Here is a 12,216-nt window from a genome sequence, read left to right as displayed (position 1 = left end):
ATCAGTGTGTGTTGTGGAATTTTTCTCTCGTGAATCTATAATCCTTTGTGTAAAGCCAGTAGCACCCTGTTAATTGTTTTGTGTTATAAGTGTAGGTATATTACCACCAAAAATGTCACTATTGGGGTTCTGAAGGCTTCCAATCTGACAACCATCACCCATAACATCATTGACACTGTGTGTGATTTGAAGAACCCTGTGATTGGGGGCCAGTCCTATTAAGTATACTACGTACACCTTATGAACACTTGTTGGGTTTAACCAACCATTTTTTACCCAAACCACCATGTGAAAAAGACCCATCACCTAATTATGTTCTCTTCCTAGGGTATCAATTTCTCTGATGCAATTTAGGAAGAACCTGTGATGTGCAAGAAGCAGAAGAAGTATTATATATATTTTTTCATATTGGGATATGCAATATAACTTGTATTATAATATATATGCAGCCATAATTTTGTTTCACTGCACTTTATTATAAGGATATATTTTTTAATATAGATATTTTTAAGCCTGGCTAATTGGTTTATACTCAGTGTCAGCCTTTCATTTATAACTGTTTGTGAGTATGCCAATCATTCAATTGCAGTATACCATTGTACTATTTGTGAGTATACCATTTTTGCAATAATCACTATAAATGTGGATTTTAAGATGTGGTAATTGTAAATATCATGTTGTATTTTCTAGATGGTTGCTTACTATACCATTTGACTTCTCTGTTTACGTCCTTATACATGGAGAAAGGGTTCTCTTCCATACCAGCTACATGTAAGTTGATTTTATGTACTGTGCATGCCTGGTATACACGCAGCCATTATACAGTATATATTTTGTTATGGTAATGTTCTATAAAGTAACAATGCTTTCAAAAATACTTTAATTATTTGTTTATTTTCAGCAATTCACAAAATGCAAAGTTAGGGAACAGAAGAAAAATCCAAATCAAATCAATATTTGGTGTGACTGCCTTTTGGCTTCAAACCAGCATCATTTCTTACACTTGCACAAACTCAGGGATTTTGTAGGATTAGAGTCAGATGTATGATTAACCATTTATACCAAGCATATTCTAAGAATAATCAATTTCATATATACTGTGAGGCTATGGAAGACAGATTCTTGTCACAAGTCATACACCATAGCAAGACTGAGCACAGACCTAGTATAGTTATACTGCATCAACAAGGTCTCTCCCAGACAAAGATTTCAAACCAGACTGGGGTTTCAAAATGTGCTGTTCAAGCTGTTTTGAAGAAGCACAAAGAAATGGGCAATGTTAGGACTGTAGACACACTGGCTGGCCAAGGAAACTTAATGCAGCAGATGAAAGAAACATCTTCGGCAGTGCCATCAGCACAGAACTGGTGGAAAACATCTACTGTCCAGAGAAGTCTGGCCAGAAGTGTTCTTCGTGGTAGAAATGTGGCCAAAAAGCTATATCTCTGATGTGGAAACAAGGCTAAGAGACTCAAGTGTGCATGAAAATATAGGAACTGGGATGCAGAAAAATGACAACAGGTGCTCTGGACTAATGAGTAAAAATGTGAAATATTTGGTTGTAGCAGAAGGCAGTTTGTTCCCTGAACTGCTGGAGAGCATTATAATGAGTGTTTGCAGACAACATTGAACCATGGAGGAGGTTTATTGCAAGTCTGGGGCTGCATTTCTGCAAATGGAGTTGGAGATTTGGTCAGGTTTGGTGTATTTGGTGTATTTCTCAATGCTGAGAAATACAGGCAGATACTTATCCATCATACCATACCATCAGAGAGGCATGTGATTTATTTATTCTGCAACAGGACAATGAAACCAAGCATGCCCCCAATATCAATAAGAACTATCTTTAGCTTAAAGAAGAACAAGGAGTCTTAGAATTGATGTTTTAGCCCCCAAAGAGCCCTGATCTCAACATCAACAAGTCTGTCTGGGATTGTATGTAGAGAAAGAAGGATTTAAGGCAGCCTACCATCACAGACTATTCTTTCAAAAACAGTGTACCTAAAAGTATTGATGCTGTTTTGAAAGCAAGGATTTCTCTTCTGTTCATTTACTTTCCATTTTATTAGTTGGTAAAAATAAACTGTTAATACTTCTACTTCTGAAAGCATTCTTAACAGCCTCCCGCCCACCATATAAGGAAATGAGGGATGTGCGGCTATTCTCTTGTTCTGGGTGGACGTCATATGACATCCTCCCACTCTAGCTGCACATGTGCACCCCGGGGTTGCGTCGTGCAGCAATCAATGGTGTGCTTTAAAGAGCCGATGACATAGACTCTATCATGTGATCAGCTGTGTCCAATCACAGCTGATCGCATGTAAATAGGAAATGCTGGTTTTCAGCAGTCCTCCCCGCACTTTGACAGTGTGTGAGGAGAGGAAAGCCGGTAAGCGGCATTCCTCAGAAGGGACATGTACACTGATCATCAGGGCACTGATCACCAGTGCCCTGATGATCAGTGTAGCCCCATCAGTGCCACCTACCAGTGTCCATAATTGCCACCTGTCAGTGCCCATCAATGCCACATAACAGTGCCCATCAGTGCACATCAATGCCACATATCAGTGCCCATCAGAGCTGCTTTTCAGTGCTGCCTATCATTGCCAGTCAGTGCTGCCTATCAGTGCCAGTCAGTGCCACCTATCAGTGTCACATATCAGTGTTCATCAGTGCCACCTTTTAGTGCCCATCAGTGCCACCTAAAAGCTTCAGTGTCACCTATCAGTGCCATCTATCAGTGCCCATCAGTGCCACCTAACAGTTCCAATCGGTGCCACCTATCAGTGCTTCATATCAGTGCCCATCAGTGCCACCTATCAGTGCCATATATGAGTGCTGCCTTTCAGTGCCCTTCAGTGATGCCTGTCAATGCCCATCTGTGCTGCCTATCAGTGTCTCCTCATCAGTGCCGATCAGTGCAGCCTATCAGTGCCCATCACTGCAACCTCATTATCTCACATCAGTGATGGAGAAAAAAATACTTATTTATAAAATGGTATAACAGAAACTAAGAAAAAACTTTTTTTTTTAAATTTTCACTCTTTTTTAGTTTGTTTCGCAAAAAATAAAAAAAACCCAGTGGTAATTAAATATCAGCAAAATAAATCTCTATCTAAAATTATAAAAATGTTGTTTGTGTATAGTGTTGCATGACTGCGCAATTGTCATTCAAAGTGTGACAGCACTGAAAGCTGAAAATTGGCCTGGGCAGGAAGGGGGGTAAAAGTGCCCAGTAGGCAAGTGGTTAATTTACAGAATTTTTTCACATCTGCCTAAAATTGTGCACAGTAGTGTATATGACCCTTACAGATTTTTTCCTCAGCCTTTAGGTGGTTGTGTAGTTAGACATGTATATACTGTACATATATATTTTTGATTTTTAGATAAAGATAAAAGATAGTGTAAAGTGAGTCTTCTTGCTGCCATCTGTGTTTGTCCTATTTGTGTGATGTGTTTATATATAAAAAGGCACCAAATCTTAGGAACCCATTGGTAGATAATGTAAATGACCCCCCTAAACGGAGTAATATGTTCAAAGAAAAAAAGGCTTAGCAGAAATGTTTACCATATAGAATTAGTCAAAAATGTAGGAAAAAAACGACACAGTTCCAATCTTCTGTAATGAAAAAGGAATATAAGATTGATAGGTTTATAACCTGTTCCAGGAAGAGATCATCATGGCCCTTTTGTATCCAGAAGGTGCTATGGTTCAAACCACCAACCCAGATTCAGTTAGCCGGCTGCATGAGAGGCATTTTCCAATGTCATTCCTGGTACCCCAACCCAAAGGACACCCCAAAAAAGATGTTGTTTCTGTAGCAGACATGGAATTAGGCATGACACCCACTTTTTTTGTCCCTCCTGTCCTGGCTAACTTGGTCTCTGCCTCAAGGACTGCTTCCGTCACTACCACACACTAGTGGAGTATTAGTATAGGGTATCGTATTTTGAGAGACCTTACAATCTGGTTAAGTTAAAGTAAAAAAAAAAGTAAAAAAAAAAACATAAAAAATAAAAAGTACAAGTACAAAAATACATTTGAAATTTTAAAAAACAAAAATAGCTGTAGATTTTTTTGTTGTTGATGAGTTATTGTTCTACTGTTATGATTTTACTGTTTTATTGCTAACCATTGCTGTTTTCTTTGCAGGAATGCCTTTCAGCTGCAGCACTGACTTGTTTATTCTGACGTCAACAGGGTCTCACTCTCAGACTATATATAAGTCAGTGTGTGCAGTGCTGTTGGATGAGATTTTTTCTCCGCCGTTAAAAAAGTATATATGCCGAAGCATGGGGGCCTGGGGTGGCCAGTGGGTGGATGGCCCTTATGCTTTGGCATATCTATTTGATAATATTTTTGGCACATATTTCAATAAAAAAGTTGTTTTATTGAGTTACTGTTTTATTGTTAACCATTACTGTTTTCTTTGCAGGAATGCTATTGAGCTGCAGCACCATCTTATTTATTCTGACAGCAACAGGGTCTTGCTCTCAGAATATTACATAAGTAGGTGTGTGCAGCGCTGTGGGATGAGATTTTTCATCCGCAGTTAAAAAAAAGAGCATATATGCCAAAGCATGGGGACCTGGGGTGGCCAGTGGGTGGATGGCCCCTATGCTTTGACATATATATTTTATAATATTTTTGGCACATATTTCAATAACAAAGTTGTTTTATTGAGTTACTGTTTTATTGTCACTGTTTTACTGTTAACCATTGCTGTTCTTTTTGCAGGAATGCCATTCAGCTGCAGCACTGGCTTGTTTATTCTGACAGCAACAGGGTCTTGCCCTCAGAATATACATAAGTAAGTGTGTGCAGAGCTGTTGGATGAGATTTTTCACCTGCAGTTAAAAAAGAGCATATATGCCGAAGCATGGATGGCCCCTATGGTTCGGTATATGTTTAAAAAAAAATTAGGGGGCAGACATTTCTTCGTGTGAATAGAGGAAACTGTTAGGTTCTTTTTTTTCATTCAGCCCATGGGCTGAATGACAAAAAATGAACATTTCATGTGTGACCACCATTAGAAGTGGGTGGATGCAGAGCGATATATTCCAATGGTGGGCATATCACACACTTTTTCTGGCAGAGATTTCATCTTATTATACAGTATATTGTCTGCCAAAATCCAGGATCCATGAAATCCACTGGGTAGGCCAATAGTTAATGGAATTGGATCAGGGAGCGGTCATTCAGCTAGTGTCAACATTAGGATTGGCAGTGTGTGCCTGGTCATTGGGGTTTTTTTCTGCAAGTTGTCGGGTGGCAGGCATTATGTTTGTCAATGGATTCACAATGAGGGACATTTTTATTGATGAAGGACTTGACAAATGTTTGGGTGTCTTTATTTCTAGGTTACATGAGTTACCCGAGAATCAGTGGCCTCTTTATTATTAAGGGGGCTTCCAGATTCCATAAGCTCCCCATCCACAGATGCACACAACCACAGGGCAAGGGTTGTGGGGAAAAGGCCCTTATACTCATCAATATTGGAACAAGGTGCTTTTCCAGGGGCTTCCCCCTGGCAAGGCGCCCCTTATGCTGAGTCATGTTGCCCGGAATGGTTCAGGATTGGAGTTGAATGATTTTCTCCCCTTTCCTGGCCAGCCAGGCTTCATGCTCTAATTAAGGGTCTGATTTGGAATTTTAGAGGGACATCACAGTTTTTGTTTTTGTATGGAGCCTTCCTTAAAAACCACACCAGACCAGATAGGCCTGATATAGATTTTTTTTGCTTTTATTTTTTTTTTGTGTGAGGTAACTCTTTAAAATTCACAATAAAATCAAAGAGTTATATTTTGGGGGGGGGGACTCCACACACTTTTTTGTTGTTGTTTTATTATGCTGTAGAACATGCTTTACAAAGAAAAAAATCATACAGTTTAATATGCCAGAAAATGTCATTTTTTTAACCACTTGCCTACTGGGCACTTATACCCCCTTCCTGCCCTGGCAAATTTTCAGCTTTCAGCACTGTTGCACTTTGAATGACAATTGTCATGCAACACTGTACCCAAATGAAATTTTTATCTTTTTTTTCACACAAATAGATCTTTCTTTTGTTGGTATTTAATCACCACTGGGTGTTTTATTTTTTGTGCTATAAACAAAAAAAGAGCAAAACATTTGAAAAAAAAAGTTTTTCTTTGTTTCTAGTATAAAATTTTGCAAACAGGTAATTTTTCTCCTTCACTGATGTGCGTTGATGATGCACTGATAGGCAGCACTGATGGGCACTAATAGGCAGCACTGATGGACACTGATATGTGGCACTGATAGGCGGTACTGATGAGGTGGCACAGATACCTAGCACTGATGGGCACTGATAGGCAGCACTGATAGGCGACACTGATAGGTGGCACTGATGAGGCTGCACTGATGATGTTGCACTGATATGCAACAATGATGGGCACTGCTAGGCATCACTGATGGGAACTGATAGGCCTCACTGATGTGCAGCACTGATGGACACGGATGGGTGGCACTAACTGATGACACTGACTGGTGGCACTGCTGGGCACTGATGGGTGGCACTGCTTGGCAGCACTGATGGGTGGCACTGCTTGGCAGCACTGATGGGTGGCACTGATGGGGGCACTGCTGGGCATAGGTAAGTGCCACTGCTAGGCACTGATGGGCACAGGTGGGTGGCACTGCTGAGCACTGATGGACACAGGTGGGTGGCACTGATGGGCACTTTTGGGTGGCACTGCTGGGCACAGGTTGGTGGCACTGGTGGGTGGCACTGCTGGGCACTGATCATCAAGACACTGATAATCAGTGCCCTGATGATTGGTGCCGATCCGTCCTCTGACAGTTGCCGGTTATCGGCAGTACTTTCCTCACACTATGACTGCAGGGGTTTTTTTCGTATTCATGGAGGATTCATGAACTCTATGCTTACTTATTTGTTCATATATATATTTACTTATTTGTTCATATATTTATTTACAGATTTTTATTACAGCGCTGCACTATATATTTTAATACGTATGATATGAGGTCTGGTGATTTCTTTGAGTGTTCTAGCAGCTGATTATAAGGAGCGCTCGCTATTTTTCTTTCTATTTTTAAATAATTTTACACATACTGATGAATTTACATTGCCTTACTGATTGCAGGGGATTCTTTAACTGCTTCCATGCCGTCCTATAGGAGGAATACTGCTATAGGGCAACACGGGTGTGAAAAATCATGTATATATACGTGATTTAGCAGTTCCAGGTAGGGGGCGCACGCGGCCTACCTGTGCCGCCATTCGTGGCCTCGGCTGTCACTATCCAGGTCCCGGCTGGTGATTATTTGCTGGTGCCCGGTGATCACCGAGTATCTTTGACGGAGGAGAGACCTGTGTATAAACAACATAGATCTCTCCCCTGTCAGCTCCTGCACACTGCTTTGTACGGCTCTGCATAGAAGAAACATACAATTCAGTGTGCTTAATGTGAAACAGCACACAGTTAACCCTTTGATCTCCCCAGATGTTAACCCCTTCCTGCCCAGTGCCATTAGTACAGTGTCCGTGCTTTTTATTAGCACTGATCACTGTATTGGTGTTACTGGGGATGTCAGTGACACCAAGTCAGTTCCCTCCAGTGTCAGAATGCCCACTGCAGTCCCGCAGTCCCGCTATAAATCACTGATCACTGCCATTATTAGTAAAAAAAAAATTTAAAAAAATTAAAATACCAGTATATTTACCACCATTTGTAAACACTATAACTTTTACATAAACCAATTAATTTACATTAATTGGTTTATTTTTTTAGCAAAGAAATGTAGCAGAATACATTTTGGCCTAAATTTATGGCGAAATGTTATTTTTTAAAATGTTTTTACCGGATATGTTAATAGCAAAAACTCAAAAATATTGTTTTTTTTCTCAAAATTGTCAGTCTTTGTTTATAGTGCCAAAAAAAATAATGCACAGTTGATCAAATACCACCGAAAGAAAGCTCAATTCATGGGAAAAAAGGACGTAAATTTCATTTGGGTGCAGTGTTGCATAATCAAGCAATTGTCAGTTAAAGTAACACAGCGCCATATCACAAAAAAAGGCCTGGTCAGGAAGGGGGGTAAATCCTCTGAACGGGATGTGGTTAAACACAATCCTTTTCTTCTACTTTCAGTGATCATAGGTAACCTAGGTATATCTAGCTTCCATTTTGCCAAGGGGATAGGAGGGTGTTGTAAATATAAATTTGGCAGCATTCCTTATCCTTTATTATTACAGCAGTTTCCAATACACTAATTTATTCAAAAGTGTCTTTACTGGCCCACCTACAGCATTTTCCTCAAACCCATTGCATCAGTGTTCCTGAACCTCATTCCTAAAGAGAAGGAGTGGAAAAATTTGAAAAATGAAAGGAAGGGAAAGAAAAAAAAGAGACTGAAATGGTTATAAAGAACCCATAGTGATATCAAAGTTTCAGATTATGCAAGAATGACCTAGAAAGAAACAACTATAAGAAATAACATCATGTGTTCAATGTAAGGGCATTGTACTTACTGTATGTATACAAAACACCTCACACACTGCCATGTGTTTGCCGGACTGACACATGCAGCTCAAATTCTGTTATCTGTTTTGTGATAAAAAAAATTTTTTTGCACTGAATTGAACTGAAAAAAACGGAAACTGAGAATAAACGTAAACAACAGACATGAGCATATGATTGGAACAGGCTGCATGTTGGTTAAAGAAAATATAATCTGAATCCAAAAAGAAGGTAAAATATACTTCCTACTGTTATATTTTGACATAGTAATAAGTAATGTGCTGGAAGATTGTGACTGTAGATTGCACCTTTAAGCCTAGAAAGTGACAGCAGCAGAGAAGCAATAACAGTGAATATTCTAATTTGTGTGCATATAAATGTTATGTAGTATCTGAACAATATCACACAAGCTGTTCAGAATGCAGTCATGAGAATCTATTTGATTGCCCAAACACCTGCATTTGAATAAAGCAAAAAAACAAATTCAGGAGGTGGTAAAGTGGAAAAATGTGTGTGTGTATATACAGTATATATATATATACACACACAGTATATTTACTCGGGCTCATTGATGTTTTTGATCAGAGAGAGACTTGGATGAAAGACTATTTCGCATAAGGTGAGCAAAATGTTGGCATTGGGAATCATTGAGGAACCAGTAAGAACATTGATAAACAAACCTGTATGTGCTTGGTGTTTGGGTAAGGGGAAATAGACAGTGCAGTTGTTTAAATGTACAAAAACATCCTAGGAGCATAAAAAGGTGCATAATTTTTTTCAGATGTTTATTACACTCCTTATAGGGTCAGAACTAGAGCTATTTAAACTCAACTTTGGGAAAGTTAAAAATTAACCTTTACAGTGGGGCTGTGCTTGTTTTTGCACTTGAACTTACCAGATCCTCTGCTCCCCCCCATAGATAATGCTTCCTCATACGCTGGTGGTGGAGTGTTCATTGGCTTCATCATACCCAATGCAGGGCTATAGACCATGCATTGGTATTAATGATGTCAGGATATTAAACGTCTGAAGCATGGGGGAGAAAAGGCTGGACCAGCCTAGCAGCATGGAGAAGTAGGAGGTAAGTAGGTCTTCTTTTCTATGTCCCTCTGACCTAAGTTTTCCTGGAATTTAGCTTTGGGTCTCAAACTTTTGCAGAGACCCCTGCTTCCACAAAGAAAGCAAAGGTCCTTCTTTACAGAATGCTGAAAGATATAAGGCTTTTCTACTCAGACTGTGGCTGCTTTCAAAAGAACTGTAAGCCTTTGCACATGTTTTCATGCACTTGAAATTTACTTACCTAATTTAAATTGACAGGTTATTTGTATGACATAATTTTGGCCTAGGCCGGAAGCCGTGAAGTTTAAAGAATAGCAGAATGAATAGTTTTTATCCTATCGTGTTGGCCCCCAAGCCCTACAGGTCTGTGGTTCTGCAATTATTTCCTAAAGCTTAATAAAGTAAATCACATGACCTGGGTGTATAAGCCTATTGAAAGCCTAGGCTTCGCCTGATACATCACCACTTTGGACCTTACAAAGAGGTACTGGCAAATATCTCTAACCAAAGCTGTCTGGGGGGAAACAGCTTTCTCAACCCTGGCTGGACACATCCAAACAGTACAAAATAATTATTTTTGGCATTCAGACTGCTCCAGCCATGTTCTAATGGGCTATGGATTGGACCCCACCCGAGATACAGCAGAGCAGAATTTACCATGAACCATGACAAATGAGCCACAGGCACAGAGGAAACAAACCTGGGATACATCATGGGTAAGACCATAAATCAGCAGGACAGAGGCTATACAGACCTAGACCCATACCCTCATCAAAATGCATGTTTTCCTAGGCATAATGGAGTACTACAGATAATTTCTTGCTCAGTTTTGTCATCCTAGTGGTCCCTTTAACACATTTGACTAAGGTTCAGAAGGTTGTTCATGGTAGAGTGGAATGTGGATATTGAAAGGGCCTTCATGAGGTTCAAGATGACACTGTGAAATCATGCAGTCTTGGCAGCTCCCAACTTCTCAAAATAATAAGTAATCCAGGTAGATGCCTCCAATGTGGCTATGTACATACACTATAGCAGAACAACAATGCTTGGCCATTACAAAAAAATTCCCAAGGCTTTTTTGACCATACTTCTTTTGTGGGTCACAAGAGTGCAATTACATTTGCTCTCCTGTGACCCAGACTCAGCTGACAGATGTGTTGATCTAAGAATGTTGATTTCTTAAGTCCCCCACAGCTCTCACTGGTTCTTCCAGTGACATGAGGTTAGCAGAAGGAACCAGTAAGAACATTGATAAACAAACCTGTATGTGCTTGGTGTTTGGGTAAGGGGAAATAGACAGTGCAGTTGTTTAAATGTACAAAAACATCCTAGGAGCATAAAAAGGTGCATAATTTTTTTCAGATGTTTATTACACTCCTTATAGGGTCAGAACTAGAGCTATTTAAACTCAACTTTGGGAAAGTTAAAAATTAACCTTTACAGTGGGGCTGTGCTTGTTTTTGCACTTGAACTTACCAGATCCTCTGCTCCCCCCCATAGATAATGCTTCCTCATACGCTGGTGGTGGAGTGTTCATTGGCTTCATCATACCCAATGCAGGGCTATAGACCATGCATTGGTATTAATGATGTCAGGATATTAAACGTCTGAAGCATGGGGGAGAAAAGGCTGGACCAGCCTAGCAGCATGGAGAAGTAGGAGGTAAGTAGGTCTTCTTTTCTATGTCCCTCTGACCTAAGTTTTCCTGGAATTTAGCTTTGGGTCTCAAACTTTTGCAGAGACCCCTGCTTCCACAAAGAAAGCAAAGGTCCTTCTTTACAGAATGCTGAAAGATATAAGGCTTTTCTACTCAGACTGTGGCTGCTTTCAAAAGAACTGTAAGCCTTTGCACATGTTTTCATGCACTTGAAATTTACTTACCTAATTTAAATTGACAGGTTATTTGTATGACATAATTTTGGCCTAGGCCGGAAGCCGTGAAGTTTAAAACAAGTAAATATAATACAGTATACCTTTCTATCTATTTTTTTAAGGTTAACTGCATAAGGATTAAAAATAGTTCATGTTGATTGAGAGAGTCAAGTTGAGCTTTAGGTGTTAGATACTTCTCTATAGTTGTGTTTAGGTAACAGGTCAGGGCACTTGCTTTTAACATTAAACTCCTGTATCAAGAGGTACTACACCAAAAATGATGAAACTTATTGTTCATATCCCAAGCACAATTATTATCACATAAAGCTAACAATATCAACTGAACACATAATAGCCTACCTATTTATAATGAGCTTTAGTACACAGCATGTGTCGATAGACCTACTATTAAACACAATTCAGTACTGATCACTAACATATTAGATATCGTTGAGTTTTATTTTAGATTAGTTTCAGGCTTCTGTTCAACTCCTGAGATGGAAATAGTTGACTTATTAGAAATAAGGCCATCAAGTGTCAGATTCAAGCAAGCTATTCAGCCAATATTTTTTTCTTTTATTATTAGATATACTGATCTTTCTTGTGGAGTCTAGGATTATGCTTTACAAAGAAAAACATTAGCAATTAATACATAGCTAATTTTGTGGCAGTATGAAAATGTGACATGCAGCAACATCAGAAACATCACACGCCAAAAATGTTAATTCAGTAATCTATTTCTTCTTTTAAAAATGCTACCAGCAATAATTTCTCAAAGTA

Source organism: Staurois parvus, unplaced genomic scaffold (genome assembly GCF_062004578.1).
Source record: "Staurois parvus isolate SC_StPar_1 unplaced genomic scaffold, SC_StPar_1.0 ptg000153l, whole genome shotgun sequence".
Taxonomy (NCBI): Eukaryota; Metazoa; Chordata; class Amphibia; order Anura; family Ranidae; genus Staurois; species Staurois parvus.
This window is presented reverse-complemented; position numbering follows the sequence as displayed.